This window comes from Hylobates moloch, unplaced genomic scaffold (assembly GCF_009828535.3).
Source record: "Hylobates moloch isolate HMO894 unplaced genomic scaffold, HMol_V3 SCAFFOLD_13, whole genome shotgun sequence".
NCBI classification, from domain to species: Eukaryota; Metazoa; Chordata; class Mammalia; order Primates; family Hylobatidae; genus Hylobates; species Hylobates moloch.
In genome coordinates this window covers 97,604,829-97,625,888 of record NW_026652288.1, presented here as the reverse complement: position 1 = coordinate 97,625,888, position 21,060 = coordinate 97,604,829, and positions in this window count along the sequence as shown.

Here is a 21,060-nt window from a genome sequence, read left to right as displayed (position 1 = left end):
TCCAAGATTGTCCCCGTGAGCCCCGCCCTGGATTCCCAGCAAGACTCAAAACTTACAAGGTGTCAGAGCTGGCAAAGACCAACTTCCAACCCGTCCGCTTGGCACGTGAGGAAACTGAAGCTCTCGGAAGAGAAATGACTTGTACAGGGTCGTCACTCAACAGATCGAGGAGCGGGCCCAGGCGCTCTGCCTCCCACTTGGGTTCCCGCCTCCAGCAAGGGCCCTGGCTCCCTTTTAGCCCTGAGCCTTGAAGCAGGTTAGATGTCCGCGGGCTGCGCGGACCACCCAGTGATTTCTACCGCCCTTGGCTCAGAGCCAGTTCCTGGAAGGTCGTGGTTGACAGTGAGCCCTGAATATCAATGACAATCAGTTGCTTCAGGGCAACTTCCTCTGTCCTGTGCTCAAATAAATGAATCCCTGGAGTTTAACGTTTACTTCTGAGCCCCGCCCAGAAAGCTTGCTCTGTGCTTATAGCTTCAAAAAAGTCTGCAAACGAGATGAACTGGTTTGAATACAGACAAGCCTGTCATTGGAAGTTTTGAGTTGGATTTTTCTTTCCCCTCTGACATCTGTAAGGGTGAACGGCGATGAGAACTAGCACTTACTGTGTTAGGGGATTATGACGTGCAGCAGCCATGGCCTGGAAAGCACTCCATACCCTGAGACTTCCTTTCCTTGCACTTCTCTCCTATTAATATCTAAAATAATCCCTCACGTTAGCACATAATGAAAGCAGTCTCTCACCCGGCTATTGCATCTTCAGGTGAGTTAGATAGGACAAAGCGTAGTCCCCCCTTTACACTTCAGGCAAAAACTTAAGAAACGTTACTCGCCCAACACAAAATAACTGACTGACCAAGCACCTGTCTTCCCCTCCTCCCATCCAGGTCTCCTGGCTAATCCCTTGATCTTTCCATACCTGGCCCTGACCTCTAGCAGGACCTAATTCCATTCATAACTGTTGAGAGTACACCATGAGATTCATAAAAACTCCAAAAACTGGTTCTTCTGAGGATGGATTTTAGTGGGATTCTTTTGACCAGGAATTAAGGAAATAATGTAAAAACACATGTTATTGGATTTATTAAGCACCTTCCTTGTGCTTAATAAGTGTTTGAATTCAGACATTTCAGGGGTAAGACTACTTAACCTCTGTGTTCCTCTCAAGTATCTAACGTACACATACAAAAATATGAACATGGCTAGGCGCGGTGGCTTACACCTGTGATCCCAGCACTTCGGGACGCCAAGGCGGGCAAATCACCTGAGGTCAGGAGCTCAAGCCAGCCTGGCCAACATGGCAAAACCCCGTCCCTACTAAAAATACAAAAAATTAGCTGGGCATGGTGGCGAGCGCCTGTAATCCCAGGTATTCCAGAAGCTGAGGCAGGAGAATTGCTTGAACCCGAGAGGCAAAGGTTTTAGTGAGCCGAGATTGTGCCACTGCCCTCCAGCCTGGGGGACAGAGCAAAGACTCTTGTCAAAAAAAATATATATATATATATGCGTATATATGTATATATAGTATACATATATACACATATATGTATATATAGTATATGTATATAGTATACATATATAATGTGTATATATAGTATATATATACATAATATGTATATATATTATGTATAGTATACATATATACATAATATGTATATATAGTATACAAATATACATACGTATATATAGTATATATATACTGCCTTCGTATATATGTATATGTATATACACATGTGTATATACACATATGTGTATATGTATATACACATATATGTATATGTATATACACATATATATGTATATGTATATACACATATATGTGTATATGTATACCTTACAGTAACAGGTAAGGTCGAGAATAACCACCCATTCCACAGAATAATAAAGAATTTATTGCTTTGCAACTAACATAGTTTGAAATAGGAGATACGGGCTCTTGATGAGATTTTTTTTCTGGGGTTTTGAAAAGGTCAGATCTCTATCAAAACACAATCTACTCACTCAAACATTTCAGCATACTCACATTCTGAGTACTACTGTTTAGTATGAAAAGAATTCCAGTGTTACATGAAGTAAAAATGGATTATCTCAATCCTCATGGAATATAATGGGACTTGACCAGCATTTCCTTTTTCTTTTCCTTCAGCAACCCACTTATAAAGAATAATAGGGTCCTAATGAGGATTAAGATTTAATAAGGTGTAATTAGAGTTGTTCATTTCTTCCATCGTATACATTATGAGAGTACTGTGCTGGATCCAGAAATGCTACTAATTATGTTGAAACTGTTGTATCGGTGTGTTGGGGAAGATCACTATGTTTCTCCTCCTGAAATGTTTATGAATTGCTCAGGTGAGCATGGTGAGCATGGTGTTAGCATGAACATCATATAAAGTTAACTACAAAAGGTAATTTTGACTCATGAGGAACTTCCCAGGAGTAAAACCACCCAAGTCATAATCTGGATGCTTAGTGAACCACATACAGTGTTGTCGTCAGTGCTAACCCTACCAAAAGCCTCATTCCCATTGACTGTTCTGGTTTCTTTTGTACTCTTGCTTTTCTCAACCTCCTGTTACAACTTTCTATGTGCAGGGGCTTGCATGAAATGGGAAGGTTGTATGAATTTGCACTCAGTGGTAGGAAAATACTGGTTTACCAATTCAGAGGCTAAAAAAAAAGCACAGAATTTCACGTGTAGTGTGGGGTCATTTGGTCCAAGGATAGCACGCTGGTGGCCTAAAGGCTACCAGCAGCATTTTCATGGGTTCAGTAATGGCATAAAAGACTTTTAGGCAAGCTGAGCTTGGGTCCTGCCTTTCGTTTGCATCCATTACAGTCCTGTACACATGGCCTTTGTGTAGCTGATGCCAGTCCTTATTTTGGAGTGCTGGGCAATGTTTTAAGGAATTTTCATATACAATTCACTTAACTCTCACAAGACCCCTTCTGAGGTTGGCATTATTATTTTTTTATTTTATTCATGAAGAAACTAAAGCCCAGGGAGTTTAAGTACTAGCTCTGTGTTAAGAGCTGAGTAAGCTCTTTTTTTTTTTTTCTTTTTTTTTTTTTTTGAGACAGAGTCTCGTTCTGTCGCCCAGGCTGGAGTTCAGTGACGAGATCTCTGCTCACTGCAAGCTCTGCCTCCTGGGTTCACACCATTCTCCTGCTTCAGCCTCCCTAGTAGCTGGGACTACAGGCGCCCGCCACCACGCCTGGCTAATTTTTTTTTTTTTTTTTTTTTTTGGTATTTTTAGTAGAGACAGGGTTTCACCAGGTTAGCCAGGATGGTCTCGATCTTCTGACCTTGTGATCCGCCCTCCTCAGCCTCCCAAAGTGCTGGGATTACAGGTGTGAGCCACTAAGCCCAGCCCCAAGCTGAGTAAGCTCTTACTCAGCTGAGGGTAGGTAAGCTAAGATTCCACGCTGATCCCTGGCAACCTGGCACCTCGCTCACCCACTGTTGAGTGACCATCTGCTCTCAGTTCGAACACTCCAGCGTAGGGAACTTATGATCTCCTACAGCTGACCAGGAGGAAAAGTTCTGAAGAGGCTATTAGAAAAATAATAAGAGGGCCATGGGTGATAGAAGGTAAATACGTATCTGCTGTTGCCTCTGAGAGCCTAAAACCTATCAAGCCAAATGCCTCTAGTATGGTTTGCACGGACCTTCGTAATTTGGCACCTACTTGTCCTTCAGCCTCATTTCTTCCAGGCCTTTACGTGCCCCCACCCCCCACCCTCCACCCTCCTTCTAGTAGTTTTCCAAGCACATCTTACCTCTCCCTGCTTATCTCTGTTTGCACATCTTCCCTTTGCCCTCGGGAGTCCTCAGCCTTCTCTTTCAGATAACTTCAAGTGATGGGGCCTGAATGCAAGCAGACCAACGAGAGGAGCCCAGGCATTTGGAAGCAGCAATCAAGACTAGCGTGGGGGGCGGGCGCAGTGGCTCACGCCCGTAATCTCAGCACTTTGGGAGGCTGAGGCAAGCGGATCACCTGAGGTTGGGAGTTTGAGACCAGCTTGGTCAACATGTGAAACCTCATCTCTACTAAAAATACAAAAATTAGCCAGGCATGGTGGTACATGTCTATAATCCCACCTACTCAGGAGGTTGGGGCACAAGTATCACTTGAACCCAGGAGGTGGTGGTTCCAGTGAGCAAAGATCACTGATTTTTCATCAGTGTGTTTGATCTCCTCCATGCAAATATAGGATTTTTTATAGTAGTCTTCATGTCTTGTTCATTTCTCTTCCCCAGCAGCCAAGGCAGTACCTGGCACTTACAACCGAATGCACTCTAGCCTGGTTGACAGAGCAAGACTCTGTCTCAAAACAAACAAACAAACTAGCACAGAGAGGGACACAAGAGAGAAATGTTTATGGTCCTTGCCTTACCCTAAATTACTGTGCAATCTTTTGGCAAGTCACTTCCTCTCTATTCTGTTTCTTTATCTATTCAATTGGGTTCTTAGATTTGGTGGTCTCTAACACTCCCAGTTTTTCAGTTTGATGTTACATTCTACCCCGTGACCAAATTCATATTCCAAAAGCATAGTATGCTATGTCATACCGCAAATCTTGTAAACGTTCCTGATAGGTTTGGCTGTGTCCCCACTCAAATCTCATCTTGAATTACAGTTCCCATAATCCAAACATGTCACAGGAGCAACCAGGTGGAGATAATTGAATCATGGGGGCAGTTTCCCCACTCCCGTTCTCGTGATAGTGAGTTAGTTCTCATGAGATCTGATGGTTTTATAAGGGTCTTTCCCCTTCACTGGGCACTCATTCTTCTGCCTCTTGTTGCCACATCAAGAAGGACATGTTTGCTTCCCCTTCTGCCATGATTGTAAGTTTCCTGAGGCCTTCCAGCCATGCTGAACTGTGAGTCAATTAAACTTTTTTCCTTTATAAATTTCCCAGTCTTGAGTATGTCTTTATTAGCTGTGTGATAACGGACTGATAGGGTTCAATAATATCAACCAAATTAAGTTCATACCCTGCAGCTTCCCCTTCCTCATTTTATGATCAAATCCTGATGGCCTTTTCCAACTATAAGTTGTACCTCCAACATCCCCCCCTCCACCACACACACATACACGCGCACACACATACACGCGCGTGCACACACACACACACACCACTTCCTTTACTTCCTGCCTCTGGGCTTTTGCACGTTTAGTTTTCTCTCTTGAACCTAAAAGACTTTCCAGGGCCATCTCTGAAACTGCAGATTCTACGTGTCCAGCCAACCCCCTCTCATGGAATCTCTACCCCATTGCCCATTCCTTCCAAACTCCCTCCATTAATACGAAAATAACTTCTCTATTTTCTCAAAAAGATACCCATTTCCTTATCCCAGTGCATTACAATTTTTCATCAGTGTGTTTGATCTCCTCCATGCGAATATAGGATTCTTTATAGTAGTCTTCATGTCTTGTTCATTTCTCTTCCCCAGCAGCCAAGGCAGTACCTGGCACTTATAACCAAATGTTATCCAGTGAGTGAGTGAATGAGTGAATCACTCCTTCACTCAATGTGGATAGAAAAGCCACACAATTGATGCTGTCTCTCTGGGAGATTGGTCATGTTTCTTTAGACCATGACTCTGAGCAGGCATCAGGAGGGGCAAGGGGAAGAGACAGGACTAATATTGGTCATTTGTTACAATGTGCTGTGTGTGCACTTTCTAGGCCTTCTATGATTACCACACATAAATTGTATAAATTTTCTGATAACATCGTTCTGCTATTAGAATAGACATGAAATTAAAGTCATGGTTATTTTGCAACTTTATTTAAACAAAATTTAAAAAGATACCTAAGGGCATCTTTTTTCAGAAATAACTAAGCATAAGTGACAGTTAATATTTTATGTATCCTCTTCTATAGTTGAACATAGGTCTTTTCCAAGATTATAGTACCAGTGCCATGTACAAACCAGGCCTCTGGGTGACAGTGATTCTAGCTCGGCCCAGTGAGCATCAGCCTTTTGAAAAGAAGTTAAAAACTTAATATGGTAAATAGTAGTGCAGACTTGTAGTAAATGCAACACTAAAGATAATAAAACAGTTTATAGACTGGGCGTGGTGGCTCACACCTGTAATCCCAGCACTTTGGGAGGCCGAGGCGGGCAGATCACTTGAGGTCAAGAGGTCAAGACCAGCCTGGCCAACAAGTTGAAACCCCGTCTCTACTAAAATACAAAAATTAGCCAGGTGTGGTGGTGGGCACCTGTAATCCCAGCTACTCCGGAGGCTGAGGCAGGAGAATCGCTTGAACCCAGTGGGCGGATGTTGCAGTGAGCCAAGATCGTGCCACTGCACACCAGCCTGGGGGACAGAGTGAGACTCCCTCTCAAAAAATAAATAAATAAATAAATAAAACAGATTATAAAAGGTTTGCTTACTCTGTCTTCTTCACATCTCATTGTAGAATGGAGGAAGAAAGTGAATGTAAAATGAAAAGAATGTATCATCAGACTTCCTAAAGGAATGTTTTCTCTTTTTATTGAGTACTAGGTCTTTGATGTCACAAGCTAATTTCTTCATTAGCTTACAGGAGTCAAATCAATATGGACAAATGATCATTTGTATCTGTCCCCTGGGTTTCTGCACAATTTTACCCAGTTTTTAGTAAGTGGCTATAGTGTTACCACTATTTGCACTTTGCCAGATCACAGGATTGGATTGTCTGAATGTATTTTGGTGTATCCCAACTCGGCCACCTGTACCAATCTAACGGCTTTTGACCTCAGGTAAGTGCAGGACTTAGAAGAGTCCTAATCATGCCTGGATCTGCCTGGAATCATGCCTGATCATGCCTGGAAGCCTGTGAATCTTCAGAGATCAGGCAGAGCACTCTCACAGTGGGGGCCAGTCTCTTGTAGCAGAGATGTTGGTAGGCAGAGCTTTAATCCTTTTTGTGTTCACTACCAATGAAAAGTTTCAAAGAGGCTCAAACAACAAGCGAGACAGTTTACGCCATCTTTTTTGCTCTAACAACAGGTTATTATTGCACCTACTAGCCTTATTAGGCCTGGGAATACAGTGTTGAGAAAAACATTAATAGACTCAGTTCCTACCCTACATCCTAAAACAAAGATAATACATAATACCAATTCCAAGCAGAGGAGTGTGTTGAGATGGCTTGGCTGAGACCTCCCAGGTGGACCACTGGATGGGCTGGATCCACCACTGCAGCTGAGAGGCTCCTTTGATGGTGATGGGGCAGGCAACGATGATCCTGGAGACACAACCGAGGACCCACTGGGGAAACACAAACATGGCATGAACATTTTTGTCTTCACACAACAACAGAAGCAGGAGGTAAAGGATAATGTCCAAGGGTTTGATGTATGCAGCAAGGCCTCATGTAGTGGCCTCACTAGTTCCTTTAGAGAGTTGCATGGAGCTGAAGAAGGTCTGCCAGTTCTTGATGAGCTCAGTACCTGGAATAGACTTTAGGATGTGCTTTGCCTCATTCATGATTGCAATCCACAGTCTTGCTGACTCCCTGGGCATCACAGCAGATATTAGGTCAGTTTTAGATGAATAGAAAGAAGTCCATGATATATATCTATATAAATCTCTTTATATATACATATTATATATATATATCTTCTATATATACATATATTATATATATATATATCTTCTATATATACATGTATATATACACAGTTTAATTGAGGTATAATCTGCATACCATAAAATTCATTCACTTTAGGCAGAAGTGGTTTTTAGTAAATTTAGTAAATTTATGGAATTGTATAACCATCACTGCATTCTAACATTAGAGCAGTTCCATCACCCCAAAACGAAACCTTGCACCCATTTATAGTCATTGCCTATTCTTATCTTCAGACCCAAATATCTACTAATCTACTTTGTGTCTCTATAAGATTTGCTTTTTCTGGACATTTCATATAAATGGAATCAAAGAATGTGTGAACTTTTGCATCTGATTTATTCCACTTACCATGTTTTCAAGGTTCATTAATGTTGGAGCATAATGTATTAATACTTTTTTCCTTTTAATGGCCAAATAATACTCAATTATATGGATATACATATTGTCTTTACTCATTCATCAGTTGCTGAACATTTGGCTGATTTCTGTTTGGGGGCTACAATGAATGATGCTCCTGTGACCATTCAGGTACATATTTCTATGTGGACATATATTTTCATTTCTTTTGGTTACATGATATTTTAAAGTGGGAGAAAAAGCATAGATGTAATTTTTTAAAGGATTTGAAAGGGTATGCTTAATGTTATAAAAGTGATTGTTTTAAAGTGGTAGAATTATTTATTCTTTTTGCTTATCTAAATTTTCTGATTTTCTTACAATAAATGTGTCACTTTTAAATTTTCCAATGTGTCTGTAATAAGACAGACAATACAGCTTTTTTAAGACAAAAAAGCAAACACATATTTGGGAAGATGCGATCCCTTTTGTTTGACCTTGAATCTTCTCAGCAATCTATGCCAGATGGTTTGTGGTGGAATATTATTTTGAAATATTTAATTAGATCTTTACCTGTATTTCTAGACCTTGGCTCTTTTTTTACCCAACTAGCTAAGACAGTCTGTGTTAGTGCATTCCCAGGGATGGAATAGACCTCAAATTGAAGGAGACTAGATTTCTTTTACTTTGCAGAATGAACTTAATTTTAATTGCATACTCCCAATTATAGAAAATTTTCACATTTTTGCTTTTGAGTTTGAGGACTAAAATTAGCAGACTTTTACAGGTTAACCAGTCTTTATTTGAGAATCATCAAACTCAACATGGCTCAAAATTGAATTCACCTGGGCTCTGCCTTCTCCCCACTTCCCTGTCTCCATTCATGGTACCCCAGCCTTCTTGTGAGGAGGATGCTCACAACCTGTGGTCATTCTTGACTTCCCTCTCCCTAACTCCTCATTCCAATCACTGGTCAAGTCTGGCTGATTCTACCCACAAAATTCAATGTATGGGTAGGGAGAGAAGAGAGGCAACAATTTTATTTCTTTATTTATGAAATAGAGTCTTGCTCCGTCATGGAGGCTGGAGTGCAGTGGCACAATCTCAGCTCACTGCAACATCTGCCTCCCAGGTTCAAGTGATCCTCCCACATCAGCCTGCCGAGTAGCTAGGATTACAGGCGTGTGCAACGCTTGGCTAATTTTTTGTGTATTTTTAGTACAGACAGGATTTCACCAGGTTGGCCATGCTAGTCTCAAACTCCTTACCACAAGTTATTCAACCGCCTCAGCCTCCCAAAGAGCTGGGACAAGAGGGGTGAGCCACTGCTCCCGGCCCAAGAGGCAACAATTTAAATTTAAATGGTGATCCTCTCCACCAGGATTCTTGTGAGTGGAGATGCAAGACCTGAACCTCCTGGCCCACACTAGTTCTCACATCTTTACCTGCTTTTCATGGAGTGCTCTTACCTTGTTGATTTTACTGTTTAAAGATACCCATATTTGGCCTGTGGGTGGTGGCTCACACCTGTAATCTCAGTACTTTGGGAGGCTGAGGCAGACGGATCACTTGAGGTCAAGAGTTCAAGCCCAGCCAGGCCAACATGGCGAAACTCAGTCTCTACTAAAAATACAAAAATTAGCTGGGCGTGGTGGCAGTTGCCTGTAATCCCAGCTACTCAGGAGGCTGAGATAGGAGAATCGCTTGAACCCGGGAGGCAGAGGTTACAGTGAGATCGTGCCACTGCACTCCAGCCTGGGTGACAGAGTGAGACTGTGTCTCAAAAGATAATAATAAAATAAATAAAGAGACCTATATTTTATTCAGCATGGTCCCAGTTAAAAGCCAGTTGCTGCTTCTGGTGCTCAACCAATAAACTGTGATTAGTCCCAAAGCTAGAGGAAAGGGGATTGTATCCTAAGTATTTTTCAAGGATAATTTTAAGCAAAAATGTCCACAGGATTTTATTTCAATCATCAACACTTACAGTAGGGTGGACTCCACCGTACGCTCACAAGGAAAATTCAAATGTAGTTTGAATATACAATGTTAGCACAATGCTAAAATAAACAAACTGAAATAAAAATAGATACCTATAGAGAATAGTAGGGCAGTAATTCATATTTGTGACCCTAACATGATTTTTTTTTTCTCTGTCACACAGGCTGGAGTGCAGTGGCGCAATCTCAAACTCCACCTCCCGGTTGTTCACTGCAACCTCCACCTCCTGGGTTCAAGTGATTCTCCTTCCTCAGCTTCCCAAGTAGCTGGGATTACAGATGTGCACCACCACGCCCAGCTAATTTTTGTATTTTTTTTTTTTTAGCAGAGGTGGGGTTTCACTATGTGTTGGCCAGGCTGGTCTCGAACTCCTGACCTCAGGTGATCTGCTGGCCTCAGCCTCCCAAAGTGCTGAGATTACAGGCGTGAGCCACCACGCCAGGTGTACATGATTTTTTAAACCAAAAAGCTTCCAGTATTTTCACCTTCCATTTGAACCTTACAAAGTCCCACTAAGGCACATGGTATTCCCTCATTTATCAGGCTAACCCACAGAACACCATACTACCTTAATATCTGACCTCTCAATCCTGATTCGCTCTAGCTCCAGATCACCCAGGTGGCTACTACTTGTAAGCTGAGGCACTGAAAAGGCTCTGGCTAAAAGATCTAGCTTCCTTTTAGCACACGAGTTTATTATAAACTTTCTCTTTGCCTATGACACATGGCATAACAGGCAGGAAAGAATTGAAGCCCTTTAAGATTTCCTGAGCAGAAATACAAGCAGCTTGAATGGTTTGGGTGGCATTTATAAGTTCCAAGTAGGACTGGTCACATTTCTTTAGGTTTCCCATGGAGATGTGGTTGAGATGAAGCCCACATCACTGAGCCCCGGGAGGATGCTCAGATTGGGAAGTAAGAGACCTGGGCTCTAGTCCCAACTCTGTGATAAAAATATGATCCCGAATAAGTCATTTCCTCTCCCTGAGCCTTATTCATTTTTCTTTCTTTCTTTCTTTCTTTCTTTCTTTCTTTCTTTCTTTCTTTCTTTCTTTCTTTCTGTCTGTCTGTCTCTGTCTATCTGTCTTTCTTTCTTCCTTCCTTCTTTCTTTCTTCTTTCTTTCTTTTCTTTCTTTTCCTTCCTTTCTCTCTCTCTTTCTTTCTCTCTTCTTTTCTTTCTTTTCCTTCCTTTCTCTCTCTCTCTCTCTTTCTTTCTTCTTTTCCTTCTTTTCCTTCCTTTCTCTCTCTCTCTCTTTCTTTCTTCCTTCTATGGGATGAAGATCCTCATTCCTGTCCCACCTTCTGTATCTTTAGGCATGGACCAGATAAAATGATGAACGTAAAAGTATATTACAAACTGTTAACACTAAGCAAATGTATGGAATTTCTGGTTGAAGTTCGTGATTCCTGACACTGCTTTTCCTGTCCCCACTCAATCTTTTCACCCACTGCTTTCCAAGTGAACCCCCAGTGTTCTTTTCTGGTCTATTTGATGCTTAATTTGTCTATCTATTAAGAATGGATCTAGTAAACCACAAACTGACCTAAACTCAATATATATTGAGCCTTAATTTCCCCAAGTAGAATATAGATAACTTTCCAGCACCAAGCTCCCAAATTGAGGATCACTGAACTAATGTCTAAATGCTCTGAGTGCTTTTCTTTAAGGAAGAAAAGTGATTGCTGCTTTGGGACCATGGCTGAATCTCCAATTAAATTCTTTAAAGCACAAGGCTTTGACATTTTATTCCTACCTCTGATTACATTAAAGGATTATGTCTGATTGCTGTGGCAGATGTAAGAAGAAGAAACAGATTTGATTTTGTTTCTATGTTATAACGACTAATTATTACAGTTCAAAAAAATCTAAATTTCAATGTCTCCCATTGCATGCATCCCACTTAATCAAAAGACAAATAGCATTCATTGGGATGAAGAATAAGAGAATTAAGAATCCTGGGCAGTTTATCTATGCCTATCACTAACTCACTGCTTGATATTTGACTATCAGATGATCATCTTTCACACTCGGTTTGACCTTTTAGTGAATGTAATGCAAGAAACTCCCCCTGGCCCAGCACCTTCCGTCTTACAATCAAAAAAGCAACTATCAATGATCTGGCAATGGTGTGTTGCTATCTAAATAGGGCACTGTATATCCATGTTGCTCTGCACAATCCTAAATCATGACTATCATCTCAGGCTAATTTATTTATTTATTTATTTATTTATTTATTTATTTATTTATTTTGAGATGGAGTTTCGCTCTTGTTGCCCAGGCTGGAATGCAGTGACACAATCTCGGCTCATCGCAACCTCTGCCTCCTAGGTTCAAGTGATTCTCCTGCCTCAGCCTCCCGAGTAGCTGGGATTACAGGCATGCGCCATCACACCTGGCTAATTTTGTATTTTTAGTAGAGGTGGGGTTTCTCCATGTTGGTCAGGCTGGTCTCGAACTCCCAACCTCTGGTGATCCACCCACCTCAGCCTCCCAAAGTGCTAGGATTACAGGTGTGAGCCACCGCACATGGCCTTCTTAGGCTAATTATTAATAGCATTGACTTTTACTCTGAAAAGTCACCCAATTTGGGTGATTGACAGTTTGGTTACCCTATAGCATAGAACTTCTTCAAATAAACTTTCTTGAGTACCTATTAATGCAGAAGCTCCTGAACATGATACTTACTTGACTTGAAGCAGTCATGGATCCTACTCTATGAGAAAAAAGAGGCTAATAAGCTGTATATACGTACTTTACATAAAGTATATACTTATTGTATTTTAAAATGTGATGGGTGTGCAGAGAGGAGTAGAATTCTTTTTGTTCTTTTATTCTTTCACAATTATTTTTAAGTACCTACTATAAAACAGGTACAAAACTGAATACCACGAACAACATATAATAAGATATGGCCAAGAAGGTGTAACACACTAGTTCAGGTTATAAACAAGTAAAAACAAATATAAACAAGTATGTATATATTCAGTTACTGTAGAGTGATCTATGTTAAGGTAAGGATGAGCCAGAGTGTTATGGAAGCCCATTGGAAGTGCACACAGGTCTCGAGGACCAGGAGGGCAGAGAAGATTTGCAGAAAGAAGCAACAGGTAAAATGAGACCTGAAAGAAGTTTAAGTGTTAGCTAGGTGAAGAAGTGTAGGGTAATGAGGAGTGCTCTAGCCAAAGTATACAGCACATGCAAAGACAGAATTATATTTCAAGATTGTTGTAAACTAAGAGAATGAAAAATAGTTCATTATGGTTTGAGCACAGCATGAGGAGAATAAGAAAAGATGAGCTTATGAGAAAGGAGGCAACAGAAGTGGCAAAATTTGGATCATAGGAGGGAGGAGATTATTCAAAGAAAGGAACAGAGAAAGCACTGGAGTATGGCAGAGCAGCAGGCAATCTATCACGGATATGGACTGAAGTCCTCGGAGGATCCTTGAGCAAGTAATGGGCTGCTCAGAGCTGTGCTCAGGATGGTTGTTCTAAACAGTGGGACTGGCCTTGTGTGAGCTCAGTTCTTGCCTCTAGTCTCTCCTAGCCTGCCTTATCACCTGTGGGTCAACCTTCATATATGCACATGTATGTGGCTTCTAATTTTATAAGTGAAGAAACTCTGGGCCTTTGGGCAAGCTCTGTATCCAGCAGAGTACTGGTTAGCTATCCCGTTCACCATTAGACATTTATTTCTACTTTTTCAGAGCTAGAAAATCTCAGCCCCAACCAACAGACACGCACAGGAAAAAGGCCCGAGGACACCAAGAATTGAGCCAAAAATGGAGTATGACATCCAGCTCTCCTCTGGGGATGGATTTGGCAAGGGCCTAAGTAGATAGAGTGGAATCAAAGGTCTACTGTATCAAAGTAGCAGATTATAACTCACTTGAAGAAAAGTAAGCAGAAAATAAGACCATGGTGGGGTCTATTTAAAATGCATTGATTGTGTCAGGCAGGATTCTCAGTTTTAAGTAGTGAATTGGACTGTGATAACATAAGTGGGAAATAATTTACTAAAAAGATATTGAGTAGTTTCTAGAGTCTACTTTGACATGAAAGAACAGGTTCAGAATCTCTATACCAGAAATGAAACTATTTAGTCCAGTGGTGACACTCTTAAAGCAACTACTGGTTATGGACATTTCTTGCACCACAAGCATCCCTAACACTGGGTGCTGCCTGTAAAACAGCTGTCATGTTGCGTCTGGAAACTGCACGTGGCCAGTTCTGCTCTGTTTCCTTGAACCACTTGTGTTAGTCAATGCCTGGAACATACACATCTGGCTGGCAGTGCCTACTCTGTGCATCCTAATTGCAAAGAAGACTTAGAAAGTGAGTTTTTCCATGGGACTGAGGCAGGAGAATGGCGTGAACCCGGGAGGCGGAGCTTGCGGTGAGCCGAGATCGCGCCACTGCAGTCTGGCCTGGGTGAAAGAGCGAGACTCCGTCTCAAAAAAAAAAAAAAAAAAAAGAAAGTGAGTTTTTCGTATTTTCAGTTTCTATATGGAAGGCAAGCTTTGCTTCATAAAATGGAATATTCTCCAAACATAGAAAGGTGTGTGCGGAGGGGATACGGATGCTGAGATGAGCAAATAATGAGAAATGTCCATTACACTTACAGAACAAGGGAAAAGAGAACATCATTCTGGAGCCACAAAGGGAGAAGAACCCTCTAGAAAAGATTTGCTGGAGGAACCAGAAGAAAATAATAAAGAATGTTTTGGCATTCTTTCTCGAAAAGCTTAAAGGCATTGCCTTTTGAAACAAAAACATGTATTATAGAAAGAAAGCTCGACATGAAAAGACAGCAGGCAACATTTCAGACTAAAATGGGAAATGAATAAAATGAAAAAAAGTATTTTAGGAAAATAAAAGTGCAATAGTAGAATTAACTTTCACTTTGGGGAAAAGAACCAAAAGCAGAAATGATCTGAGAAAATTGAGTCTGTATTATAGAGGGTAAACTTGAGAATGTCTTCTAGCTTACAGAGGACAGCACAAAGAGACTAAATAGAAAGAGAGAATGTTCTATGTAAGACAGGGGTCAGAGATCCAACCTGAGAATGAAGCTCCTTAGGAAGAAAGCAGGATACTTGTTTGGAAACAATGGTTGAGGGCATAATTAAAGAGACTCTCCTGAGCGGCAGTTTTACATAAGTATGCAAGCCCAAAGGTCCACTGCATTCAAAACACAATCAGAGAAAAGCTATTCATACTTATACCCATCAGGAGTAAAGAAAAACAGCAACAAGTCCTTTAAGCATCCAAGCATCCAGATGGTAAAAACCATTTACCTAGAAAGGAAACCTTTACCTAGAAAGGTTTTAGCTTTTTCCGGCAATGATAAATTGCCAAAAGTAATTAAAGGGATATCTATATAGATTTGCAGAAAAAAGGCTGTGAACAAGTTAATTTGTTTTGCTTGTGCGATAGCAACAAAAAGACAGATTAGGTTTGAAAAAGAAAGTACCCTAAGGCCTTGCTTCTCAAACTGTGGTCCCTGGACCAGTAGCAAGAGCATCCCCCGGAAGCTTGTTAGAAATACAAAATATCAGTCTGGGCGCGGTGGCTCATGCCTGTAATCCCAGCACTTTGGGAGGCTGAAGTGGGCGGATCACCTGAGGCCAGGAGTTCAAGACCAGCCTGGCCAACATGGTGAAACCCCATCTCTACTAAAAATACAAAAAAATTAGCCAGGCATGGTGGCAGGCACCTGTAATCCTAGCTACTCGGGAGGCTGAGGCAGGAGAATTGCTTGAGCTGGGGAGGTGGAGGGAGGCTGCAGTGAGCTGAGATCATGCCAGTGCACTCCAGCCTGGAGAATAAGAGTGAAACTCCATCGGAAGAAAGCAAGAAAAGGAAAGAAAAGAAAAGAAGGAAGACAAAAGACAAAATCTCCAGCCTACCCTAGACCTACTGAATCAGGATCTGCACTTTAACCAGATTTCCTGGTAATTCCTACACATACTAAAGTCTGAGAAACACTGGGTTAAGACATATTCTATGGACCAAGAATGGAACCAAAATTAAGAACTTAAGAATGGGGGGCTGGACGTGGTGGCTCACGCCTATAATCCCAGCACTTTGGGAGACCTAGGCAAGCAGATCACAAGGTCAAGAGTTGAGACTAAAAATACAAAGAGGTAGGAATATTGCTTGAGCCTGAGAAGTCTCTACTAAAAATACAAAAAATCAGCTGGGGATGGTGGTGTGTGCCTGTAGTCCCAGCTACTGGGGAGGCTGAGGCAGGAGAATTGCTTGAACCCAGGAGGCAGAGGTTGCAGTGAGCTGAGATCGCACCACTGCACTCCAGCCTGGAAGACAGAGTGAGACTCCATCTCAAAAAAAAATAAAAAAAATAAAAAAAAGAATGGGGAAGTGAGTGATGGTGTGTGTGATTGGCAAACCACTCTGATGGTCAGTAGAGAGCCACCACCTCATCAGGAAGTACTGAAGGAACATGCTCACCGATTAAGATCACCCATGATTGAACAAATCTGTCTCTGCAAGAACAGGAAGAGATTAGTGCCCTCCCACACTAGCTTCTGTCAAAAATCTTCCTTTTTATCTCTTTCATTGAGCCTTTTTATCTCTTAGGAGACTAATCCTGTAATTGGACATAAATTTCTCTTAAAGGACCGATCATGGAAAATTTAACATGGGTTTGAGAAACTCAATTAAGTATGATTAGAACAGTTTTTTTTTTTTGAATCTAGATATCCACGTCTGTGAAAAAATACTGGAAAGAAGTAGAGCAAGTTATTAAGTAATAAAAAGTATTATGTTTTGAAATCTGTATATTTTTCAAGTTTTATTGAATGAGTTGCCTATTATGGATTATAAAGATAAACTTATATTTTAAAAATGTTTTCTATCATGAAGAGAATACATAAGCAAGAAAACAAATCATAAATAACCTCTACGGCATATTATCCCTAAGTCATCCTTTCCAACATTCTCTCTCCCTGTTCCTCTTCCTGCCCTCTGTGTTCTGGTGGACCTACCTCACACTTTTCCACCTCCGCATCTTTGATTGCTAGGAAATCCACCTCTCCTGGCCTACCTAAAATGTCTGTGATACAAATCCTACTGTCCTTCAAAACTAGTTCAGGCAACACCTTCTCCCTGAAGACTCCCCTGATAGTAGAACCATTGTTTTTGTTTATGGTTTTGTTTTGTTTTTTTTTTTTCTGAGAACTCAGTCGCCCAGGCTGGAGTGCAGTGGTGCAACCTCGGCTCACTGCAACCTCCACCTCCCGAGTTCAAGCAATCCTCCTGCCTCAGCCTCCCAAGTAGCTGGGATTACAAGCACCACCACCACGCCCAGCTAATTTTTGTATTTTTAGTACAGATGGGGTTTCACCATGTTGGCCAGGCTGGTCTCGAACTCCTGACCTCAGGTGATCCACCCACCTTGGCCTCCCAAAGGGATGGAATTAGAAGCGTGAGCCATCGCGCCCAGCTGAACCATTGTTATTGTAACCCTCCTCCAGTTTCCTATATGTCTCTTCAGGTATCTAACACTTCATATCTCATATTAGCAGTAGTAGTAGTAATCATAAAGTAGTGGCAGTAATGCTGTAATGTGTTTGCTGTATTGTGAGTTCTTCAAGGCCATTTAGTGTTTTGAAATCACCTTGGTTATAGTAAGCATCAATAGGCAATTGCTAAGTGAATAACTAATAATTTGTCCTAGGGTTAAAGGCAGGTTCAAAAGAGCAAGAGAATGGAAACATCATGCCATTTCTTCTCTCTTCTTCTACCAGCTGTGTAGCATTTCTTTGCATTTGGTTAATATAGCAAGCAAGTTTCAATGTCAGTAGAAAATACTTAAGTGGTTTTTTAAAAACATAAAACACCAAAAGAACATGTTGTATCTCTATTTAAACGAACTTACTATCCTACCTTGGGCAACTTGCCTCCTCAGATCCAGAGGAACTGTTTGCTGTAAAATTAGAAAAAAAATGAGCTTAGATTAAGAGCTCTCTAAGGCCCCTGCCAAACCTAGCCTTCTATAATTCTTAAATGATGACAAAACCAAATTTGGCTTTCAGGGACTTCAGTTATTGTGTTCCAGATATTATAATGTCAAAGTACCATAATAATTAATAATGCTTATTTACCGAGTGCTAATTCTGATTCTTTCTTGGTCCTTACATCATCCAATCTCTTAGAGTATAAGTTTTTCTTTCTAGAACAGCTTAAAGCCAAAGGATTTCTCTCTGAGCCATTTACCCTCTGAAGTGAACGCATGCCTTCTGCAGCCACAGCTGGCCCCAGTTAACCTTTCTCCTAGCCACCAGTGCATGGGCCCACAAGACTCAGCAATCCCAGTTTCTGAAGGAGCCCATTGTCACAACAAACAGTCAACAATTAAATTTTCTTAGGCCGGGCGCGGTGGCTCACGCTTGTAATCCCAGCACTTTGGGAGGCCGAGGCGGGCGGATCACGAGGTCAGAAGATCGAGACCACGGTGAAACCCCGTCTCTACTAAAAAATACAAAAAATTAGCCGGGCGTGGTGGCGGGCGCCTGTAGTCCCAGCTACTCGGAGAGGCTGAGGCAGGAGAATGGCGTGAACCCGGGAGGCGGAGCTTGCAGTGAGCCGAGATTGCGCCACTGCACTCCAGCCTGGGCGACAGAGCGAGACTCCGTCTCAAAAAAAAAAAAAAAAAAAAAAACAATTAAATTTTCTTGCACGCTAGTTCTAAGTTAGGCAAGTGCCACTTTATTCTCAATGTATATCCCCAGCTCCCATTAAATGACCAACTTTTAATACATTCAGTGGAAATTTTATTGATAATCTATTAGGTACATAGTTATACCTTGTAAACTATGGATGTTATAGAATATATAATGAGCCATAATACAAACAACTAGCATTTGTTTTCAATTTTAGTGTTTATGAATAATTTCCACATACCTGTGGAATTCATATCAATGACTGTTGAGTTTCCAATGTGTTATAGTTAGGAAGCATCAACAAAGGCTTGCTCTTTACAGCTTTGTTGTGGTCAACACAGTGAGAGTCCAGTAGTGAATCCTGCTGCACAGATTTGGGTAGAAGCCATTTTATGTTGTTCATTCAACCACAGGTGATCACTCTGTATATTTATATATTGTCTCAACTGCCCAAGTACAAGTCAGGTTTTTCTTTCTCCATGAAGCCTTTGTAGATCCCCACCTCTCCAGACAGAAATATCTTTTCTCCTCTGAATGCCCATAGCACTTTTCCTATAACTCATTTATTAGATTTTTTTATTTTTATGTTTTTAAAATTTTTAGCTGGCCATGGTGGGTCATGCCTATAATCCCAGCACTTTGGGAGGCTGAGGTGGAGGTTGCAGTGAGCCGAGATGGCGCCATTGCACTCCAGCCTAGGCAATGAAAGCGAAACTCCGTTTCAAAAAAAAAAAAAACAATAATTTTTTTATTACACATTTTTTCTTCTTTTTTTTTTTTTTAAACTTTTAAGTTGAGGGTACATGTGTAGGTTTGTTATTCAGGTCAATTCATGTAATAGGAGTTTGTTGCACAGATTATTTCATCACCCAGGTACTAAGCCTAGTACCCATTATTTTTCCTGATCCTCTCCCTCCTCCCACCCTCCACCCTCCAGTAGGCCTCAGTGTCTGCTGTTTCCTTCTATTTGTTAATGTGTTTTTATTATTTAGCCCCTACTTATAAGTGAGAACATGTGGTATGTGATTTTCTGTTTCTGTCTTAGTTTTCTAAGGATAATGCCCTCCAACTCCATGCATGTTTCTGCAAAGGACATGAGCTCCTTCTTCTTTATGGCTGCATAGTATTCCATAGTACATATATACCACATTTTCTTTATCCAGTCCGCCATTGATAAGCATTTAGGCTGATTCCATATTCTGTATCCTTCACTAGTCTATGAATGTCTGCCCTAGACTGACTGAATCAGACTCAAGAATTATTTGTAATTATAAAAATCCTTATCGTTCATATGTGAAGCCAGGAACATCTGTGCTCCACAGACAGGGAAGGCACCATATACATAAGTCCCATGTCCCTCGAGAGATTGTGGAATATAGTGGTTAAGAACCCAGGCACTGACATAACTGACTGCCTGGGTTCATGTCCCAGCTCTGCCACTTACAATTTAGGCTTTCAGCAAGTCACTTAACCACTGTGAACTTCAAATGTGTACATGAGATAATAGTGCCTGCCTCATAGGCTTATCGTGGGCTTAAATGAGTCAACATGTATAAGCACTTAGGAGTGCCTGGCACTTAGTGTGTGCTGTATGTCAGCTGTTATTGTCCCCTATGGAGAGCTGCATCCAGAAGCTGCTTGACTGAATATAGAAAACGCTATACACATACTTCTATTGCTGTGAAGCACAACCACAGGAATAATATACTTGTGTCACAAACTGCTCAGAGGATTTAGGGAAACAAATCGATTTAGGTTAAGAAATCAGAGCTGTCTACGGTCTTTAAAAAACATCCATATTAGTATATGCATTGTCTCATTTTTTAATGTTTTTATAAAAACTGGCCACTTTCTGTCTGCAGCAAACTTCATTCAGGCAGCATGTAATTGCCAGGAAGCAGCAAGACCCGTGCATCTCTGATGACTTCACTGGCCTGACTGTGTAATGGCCTGACTTAAGAATCCCCTAGCAAAAGAACTTTCATGGGCATTTCCCAGTGACACATGAGAGACTGGAATCCTAAAAGAAGTCTCAGTTGAGTGAGGCCAAGTCAGTGCATAGGGTACATATGAGTAAGCTGTGGGCAGGAGATTAAGCTTTACACTAGCAAAGATCAATGAAGAACTCAGATTTATTTTCCCTTTCTCTACAACTTGTCTATATTTTGATTCCCAAACTATATTTTTCTTTCTTTTTTTTTTTTTTTTTTTTTAAAAAAAACAGAGTTTCGCTCTATTGCCCAGGCTGGAGTGAAGTGGCATGATCTCAGCTCACTGCAACTTCTACCTCCCGGGTTCAAGTGATTCTCCTGTCTCAGCCTCCCGAATAGCTGGGATCACAGGCACCTGCCACCACGCCTGGCTAATTTTTGTATTTTTCATAGAGACAGGGTTTCACCATGTGG